The sequence below is a fragment of the Sycon ciliatum genome, chromosome 9, assembly GCF_964019385.1.
Source record: "Sycon ciliatum chromosome 9, ocSycCili1.1, whole genome shotgun sequence".
NCBI lineage: Eukaryota > Metazoa > Porifera > Calcarea > Leucosolenida > Sycettidae > Sycon > Sycon ciliatum.
In genome coordinates, this window is record NC_088651.1 from 18,501,158 (window position 1) to 18,509,743 (window position 8,586).

The window sequence follows — 8,586 nt, forward strand, 5'->3', positions numbered from 1 at the left end:
GCCGTGAGAAGGGCAGGGACACTCCTCAACAGGCGCCTGCAGTCAGAGTACCTCAAGCAGCAATTTAGAAATATGAAGCGTGATCCCCGTGGACAGTGGTCCCTCCTAAACAAGTTATCTGGCCGAGCCATTGTAAAGTCTACTCCCGCCGCATCACTTCCAGAACTCACAGATACGTTTGCAGCAGTTGTTCATGACCCAACCCGGCCACAACCACTGCAGATACCTGCTTCGACAGATGCTACCACAGCGAGTACCCTGACTGATTTCACCTTAGTAAATGCGGAGACAGTTATGGACATACAGACCAATCTTAACTCCTACCAGTCTGCTGGTTCGGATGGCATTTCTCCATGCATATTTAAGTCATGTAAGGCGTCCATTGCAGCCCCGCTAGTGTCAATTATCAACCAGTCTCTCCTCTCGGGTGTGTTTCCTACAGCGTACAAGCACGCACGTGTCTGTCCTCTATTCAAATCCGGAGACAAACTGTCAGCTACAAACTACCGTCCCATATCTCTGTTGCCACTTGCCTCCAAGGTATTGGAGAAAATCGTTCATCGACAGGTTGTGGAGTTCTTTAGTGATCACAATGAGCTTTCTGCCCTTCCACCGGAACAGTTTGCATATCGCTCCAACCACAGCTGTGAGGATGCCCTTGCTCTCTGCATTGATAGATGGAACCGAGCATTGGACGACGGTCAACGATGCGCAATAGTGTTTGCAGACATGAGTAAGGCATTTGACCGCGTTCAACTTCAGCAGTTAGTCCATGAGCTGGCTGATGTTGGGTTACGGGGCACTGTATTGCAGTGGTTTGCAGATTATCTGTCACGCCGCAGTAAACAAGTAATAGTCAAAGGCGAGCATGGTGAGACTGTGCCTTGTACCAGGGGCGTCCCGCAAGGGTCGGTCCTGGGTCCCCTGCTCTTTTGCATTTATATTCGCAAGGTGCCGGAAATTCTCAAGCACAGCATGTCACAACTCTATGCTGATGACATTGCCTTCTTCATCATCGGACTGGATCTTCCTGCTATGTTACAGGATCTCCAGGACGATCTAACTGCCCTGGAGGTCCATTTCGATCTGAAGGGGCTCATCATGAACCCTAAAAATAAAAAATAAATTTCACGGTTCGCGTGAGACTCGGCTGGAAGCCGAGTTTTCCGTATCCGCCGTGGGAACGCCACCACCCTCTAGGATCAAAGGCGCAGATGCAGCGCCTAAACGGTGGGAGGTGAGTAGATCAGACCCACCACCAAGTGGTCAAAGACCGAAGTCCCATTAGCTGCATCCATGTTACCCTCGTGCCAGGCCACGAGTTCCCAATTAACTGTGGGTCGCAGCACGGCTGGAAAAATTCCTTCCGCTTCCAAGCAGGACTTGAACCTGGTACCCTCTGTTTCTCAATCATGGTCTTAGACCATCCCACTATGCCTGCCTGGCCATCATGAACCCTGACAAGACGCAATTTCTAATCCTGCAGCGGTCACGCCTGCCAGCAGCGCAATTGCCACAGCCCTTGACCTGTAAAGGAAAGGCTCTTACCCCTACGAGCACTGCCAAATACCTTGGTTTATTGATAGACGAGCATCTCACCTTCCAGCCACAGGTCCATAACTTGTGTAACTCGGTTTTTGTTAAAGTTGCTGCTTTCCGACATGGCCGTAGAAATTTAACAAATGATGCAAAGCGAACATTCTACTTGTCTATTATTCAGTCTACCCTAGACTATGCCAGTAATGCTTACCTACATTGTTTAAGCACAACTCTGTACAACAGGATTGTGACTGTTAGTCTCATAGCAATGAAGAGAGTGTTTGGACTCGATCGTACCACGCCCACTGAACTAGTTCTTCGCTTATATCACCTCTATTCTTTGGAACAGCGTGTTAGCCTCAAGCTCTATGTTTTTGTGTACCGCTGCTTGGCCCAGCATCTTGCTAGTCCTCGTCTTAAGTATTTGTACCAGCTTCGAGCAACTGCACCTGGTCACGAGGCATGCACCCGGGGCAAGGCACAAAGAGCCTTAGTTCTCCCACTTGTTTATACGCAGTATGGCATGCGCTATATTTCTTTTCTGGCGGCAGACAGGTGGAACCCCCTTCCAGCTGACTGTCGACAGGGCCACACTCTTGCTCTGTTCATTAACATGGTTAAACTTCACCTAGGGTTCTCAGTAAAAAGGCAGTAGCCTGTTGGGACTCCCCTAGTAAAATAATGAAAACTACTACAACTACCGTTTTTGGAAAGGATTGGGAGAACTTCAAATTCAAAGGACCAGTCGGGGAAGGGAACTACCTGAGAAGAGAAAAAAAACGCCAGACATACTACCGTTTTTACGAAAACTTTCTTTTTGTTCTATTCCCTCCACTCTTTCTGTTCCATACAGAATATTTTACATGTAATTTTTTATTGTACAAGTACTTACTGAGTATTTAGTTCATAATTATGGTGGTAAACACGCACCCGGCAATATGGCGGTAAATACACGCCGAATACATGTGTGATTAGTTGCCCATTCAAGGTTACGTAAGTTCACTGAAGATCGTAACAGAAAAACGGCTTTGAAAATTTCCTTTCACATGTACAGGTCACATTTGTCTCTCACTTGTTCGTTACTATTGCAGTTGTTCGTCAATAAGAGAATGTTTACAGCAAAATGTGTTATCTTGGTGTCGATATTTTTGCTGGTATGGTAATCGTGAGATATATCCAGTCTTTATCTGCTCAACAGAGTTTGGTATAGGGCTTACCTCTCCGCATTTTTCCTTTATTTCCTTTATTTAGTTTTGGGTATTTCCGCGCAATGGCCCTTTGTTGGTGTACGAACACTACAAATGTTCTAATTGTGCAGACACTATACGACTACAGGTATTCACTTCTTACAGGAGACATGGATGAACTGAAATTACGGAAATCTGGCTCATTATTTAGGAAGCAACATAACGCAACTCTACCCATTCGGTATGGTTCGGAGTAATTTTCAAAGGTTGAAACCGTGTTGCTGTTGACTGCTACTAATTTTTACTTCACGTGTGAAACTTCACGCATTGTGTGTCGAAGGTGGGCCTGGCCGGCTGTACAATCGGAAGATCTGGTTTAAACGGATGGAATGACCTCTCTCTCTCTCTGTTTCTCTCTCTCTTTCTCTCTCTCTCTCTCTCCCTCTATCTATCTATCTCTTTATCTCTCTCTCTCTCTCCCTCTCTCTCTCTCTCTCTCTCTCTCTCTCTCTCTCTCTCTCTCTCTCTCTCTCTCTCTCTCTCTCTCTCTCTCTCTCTCTCTCTCTCTCTCTCTCTCTCTCTTGCTCTATATATTGTCCTTTCCTCTACAACAAATAATTTTGTGTCCCAACGTGCACTGTGCAAGTGTTTCGTTTTGAAAAGTTTGCTTTTTGCCGTGCCTGTCTGCCTTTTGGGGGGGGGGATTATTCGTGTAAACTTTGATGAAGGGTTGGTTCACATATCGCCGGTACGCGCCATGAGTCATTGGGAGTGGGCATCTTGCAACCTCTCCCGGCGCATTGCAATTATGTGAACCAGTGCAGTCGTAACAAAATCCGGCAGAGCTCACCGCCGATGTCTTGCGATGTCTTGCGGCGCCGATTTTGCTTATGTAAACCAGCCTTTTTTCATTATTTTACTAAAGCCTGTCATGTGTGAGCCATGAATTACGACTGCACTGGTTCACATAGGCTGTGTTTACATGAGAATTTTAAACCCGGGTCGAGTTCAGCCCGGGTTGAAAGTATGTACGACACTGTAAAAGAGGGGTGTCTAACAAAAATGCATTAACCTGCCTTTTGTCCCAAGGTAAATGTAGGTGAAGGCTGAACACCTTACACTAGTTCAACCATCTAGAGACTCGACAGTTTTCACATCTTACAATGTCTGTGGCTTTGCATTTGCATTATCTTGGATAAGCTGAGCAGTGAACGCAAATTGTCGTCAGCATAACAACACCAATGAAATGCCAAAGAACTGGCCAGAAAATACATTACAAACAAACGTGAGGGCAGGAATCAAGAAATTTTTAATGATCATCAGTGAAGCTTGTGTTCTTGGGTTCTTGTGACGGTACCTGGCTGATGGAAAAGAATATTGGTAAAAGTGTTAACTTCTATTGTTAGACGGAACCAATGATTGACCTGTGACATATTTGGATGATTAAAACATTGTTAAAAAGTTGAGGTAGCAAAAGGATTGAAGGTTGTGAATGAGCATGAGTGTAACAGTTCCCTGTTAGCGCTAACCTTATCTGCCCTCTAGCTCTGTATCTTGCACCTTTCCCTATCCTGTCAGCACGCGCGTTATCACCTTAGGGCACGAAGTGCCCTCGTGCCCTATATCAGTTGTGTTGCCTTGAGCAAGCATTGTCTTTTCCAAGAATACCTTCAAACGGTTACACTGGTAGCGGAGGATGGTTAACATGGTGTTCTTGGAGCTCGCCATTGTCGTGGCGATCCTTGTTCTTTCTGTGTTGCTATTCAGGTTGGCCAGCGAGGTCCGTGCAGCCAGTCGCCAAGTCAGCGCCCGTCTGAGCAACCGACAACAACCGCTCCCTGTGCCGCCCGCTCATTCGTCCGGGAAGCCTCGGCACGCTAAGGAGCCGCCGATCTTCGATGGCAAGCTCTCGCAGTTCAAAGAGTGGGCTTTCTCCATTGAGCTGGCGATTCGGTCACTGGGAATCACCGACTCATCGGTGATGGTGGATTACGCAGCGGGCTTCCTGAGCGGCAACGCCAAGCTATGGCTCATCGCATCGTTGGATACGGGTGTGGAGTTCTCGACGTGGCCAGCGCTGCGTGAAGCCCTCGCCAAGGTATACGGTCCGTTGCATCATCAAGAGCGGGTGCGACTGGATCTCTTCGCTGTCAGGCAGCACTCCAGCTTGGAGAGCTATGTCACCGAGTTCTCGCGCCTAAGCCTACAAGTGCCTGAGATCGACGAGCTGACCCGAGGACTGCTGTTCGTAAATGGACTGCACCCATCTGTCAAGACCCGGGTGCTGCGAGAGCACCCCACTGATCTGAGCCAAGCGATCAGGTCAGCGCAAACGGCGGACCAACAGCCGAAACCGATTCAGCACCGAAGTCAGCCCGTACGACCCCAAAGGCTAACACCGGAGGAGAGGCGTCACCTGAGTCGGCAGGGTGGATGCTTCGCTTGTCGGAAGCCAGGTCACCTAGCTCGGGATTGTCCCAGCAATCAACACCCAAACGCTGGTCGCCAGTGAAAAATGGCGTGCGCTCGCTGGCGACCAAGCGGAAAGCACCCAACGGTTACCCGGTTGACATACGCAACCGTTACAGCATACTAGAGCTGGAAGAACCGACGCTGCAAGCTGATTCGGAAGATGTTGCCGAACAGGAATCCCATGTCAGCAACGTTGATATCGCACTACAGGACACGGAGCTTCCTTTGGAGCATGACCTTCTCCGTGTTGAGGGCAGGATCAACGGCCGCCGGGCAATTATGCTTATTGACTCGGGATCAACGCACGACTTCATATCGGAAGCTTTCGTGCAAAGAAACGGCCTTGTTACGGAGAGCAAGGACGAAACACTGAAGGTAACCCTGGCTGATGGCTCATCAACATCATCGGGACTGCAGAGGACCGGTCCGGTAAAGGTTATCGTGAAGGACTTCAGCAACACCCAATCTTTCACAGTTTTTCCGTTGAGCCGCTATGATGCTATCCTGGGCAAGCCATGGCTGACCAGACACAACCCGGATATCAACTTTCAGACCAACGAAGTCAAACTGAACGGAGAGCCGCTCGTTGCTAAACCCCCTTCCGGCCAAAATAGTGATACGGAGCGTCAGGAGTCGCCGCCAATTGAGAGCATGCTCATATCTGGTTCTCAGGCTCGCCGCGAGTTGAGGAAAGGCGCGCAGGGAATCCTGGCGTGGGTCAACGCTACTGACGACGAGGAGGAGGACAGCAAGCCATCAGCCGCCAGACAACACCCAGATCATCAAGAGCAGCTGGCTAACCTTCTGCGGCGGTACTCGGACATCTTTCCAGACGACCTGCCGACCGAGCTTCCGCCAGAGAGGGATGTCGACCATGAGATTGTGACTGAGGAGGGTGCCGTTCCTCCATCACGGGCTGCCTACCGTCTCCCCAAACCCGAGATGGACGAATTGCAAGCCCAGCTCACGGAACTCCTCCGCAAGGGCTTCATCGAACCCAGCAAGTCGCCATACGGTGCCCCAGTCTTTTTCGTTAAAAAGTCTGATGGCTCATTGCGCATGGTTTGTGATTGGCGGAATTTGAACAGGATCACCATCAAAAACAAAGCTTGCCTCCCAAACATTGATGACCTGTTTGATACCATTCAAGGTAGCTCATACTTCAGTAAGCTGGATTTACGCTCGGGATACAATCAGCTTAGGATCCGTCAGGAAGATGTACCTAAGACGGCTATCAATACTCCCTTCGGTCATTTCCAGTTCCGGGTCATGGGCTTTGGATTAACTAACGCCCCTGCCACGTTTCAGTCACTGATGAACAGTATTCTCCAACCGTACTTACGGCGGTTTGTGGTAGTTTTTCTGGATGATATTCTTATCTTCAGCAAATCCTGGCAAGATCATCTTGAACATATCCAGACAGTTCTTGAGACGCTCCGGAAAAATAGGCTATTCTGTAAGCAGTCGAAATGTGAGTTTGGTGTCAAGGATGTTCTGTTTCTAGGGCATCGCATCGACGGTGAATGTATCGCTCCAGATCCAAAGAAGCTTAAAGCAGTGAGGGAATGGCAGCCACCGACGACAGTTACGGAGGTGAGACAGTTCCTTGGTTTTGCGAACTACTTTAGAAGATTTATTGAGCACTACTCTACTATATCGCGGCCATTAGAGGAGATCACTGGCAAACATGCCAGGTTCGAATGGAGTGGCCCCCGTCAGCATGCATTCGAATCCCTGAGACAGGCCTTGTTGAGTGCACCGCTGTTGAAACTAGCAAACGTACAGAAGCCTTTCAGAGTTGCAACAGACGCAAGTGATTTTGCAATAGCAGGCGTCCTTCTCCAACAGGGGGAAAGCGATAGTGCTTGGCATCCTGTGGCATATGCCAGTCGTAAGCTGTCACAAGCGGAGCGAAATTACACTGCTGCAGAACGCGAAACCCTGGCGGTGGTGTTTGCACTGCGATCCTGGAGAATTTATCTATTCCAGCATTTTGAAGTGTTCAGTGACAGCATGGCCGTAGTCTACTTGAGCACAAAAGCCAATCTCACTAAGCGCGAAGCTAGATGGGTTGAATTTCTTGCAGACTATGACTTCACAGTTAATCACAAACCCGGCAAGGAAAATATGGCTGATGCGTTATCCCGCCGCCCTGATCTGCGCGGGTCAGCAATTGGCAATGTAGTTGAGGAAAAGGATTGCCCATCCATCCTACCAGCACCCCATTTGAATACGATTGAGTTTGCTTTGGAACTGAGTGATAGGGTTGCTGAGATGATTTCGGAAGCATATCAGAATGACGAGCAGCTTTCCCCAATAATTCAGCGGCTGCGCGGCGATTCCTCTGATAATCTACACGAGCGGTACTATTGGGATGAAGAGTCCAGGTACCTATACCTCCGTGCAGCACCAAACAATCGCTTGTGTGTACCCAAGTGTGCAATAAGGCTTCAGCTCCTGCAGGAGTACCACGACTGTGTTACGGCAGGCCATCAGGGACGGGATCGTACATATTTCCGGCTTCGTCAATTCTTCTATTGGCCCAAGATGGGTCTTGACGTGAAGAAATTTGTTAAGTCTTGCGGCATATGTCAGCGCACTAAGGGTGGGTTGCCTAGATCCGGTTTGCTGCAATCGCTCCCAGTACCAGACACCCCCTGGAAAGATATTTCCATGGACTTTATCGTTGGCTTACCCCAGACCCCTCAGGGCTTTGATGCAATTTATACATTTGTTGACCGGCTTACAAAATGTGTCCATTTAGTCCCCACGACTTCCAAAATTGACGCTAAGGGTTCTGCTGATTTGTATCTCCAGAATGTGTTTAGATTACACGGTTTGAGTTCCACTATTGTTTGTGATCGGGACCCGAGATTTACTTCTGAATTTTTCCGGGAATTGTTTCATCAATTAGGTACCACCTTGTCGTTTAGTACTGCCAATCACCCACAGACCGATGGGCAGACTGAGAGAATGAATAGAGTAATTGAGGATGTGCTTAGAGCGTTTGTTAACCACAAACAAGATAATTGGGACAAGCTTCTGCCTCTTTGCGAATTTGCAATTAATAGTTCATATCAGTCTTCCACTTCTAGCACGCCGTTTTATCTAAATTATGGACTTAATCCCAAGTCCCCACCAGATTTCCTGGCACGGAGGGGAGGAGGGAGTGCCCCAGACTGGATCCAGGATCGGGCGGATGCCGTCAAGTTGGCAAAGGACGCCATGATTGCCGCTCAGGCTAGACAAGCTCAGTATGCAGACAGGGGAAGGGTGCCCAGCAACCTGAAGGTTGGCGACATGGTGCTGGTGTACAAGGATTTTCTAACAACCGCAGAAGCCCGGGATCAGCCTTCACAGAAGCTACGCCCTAAGTGGTTCGGGCCCT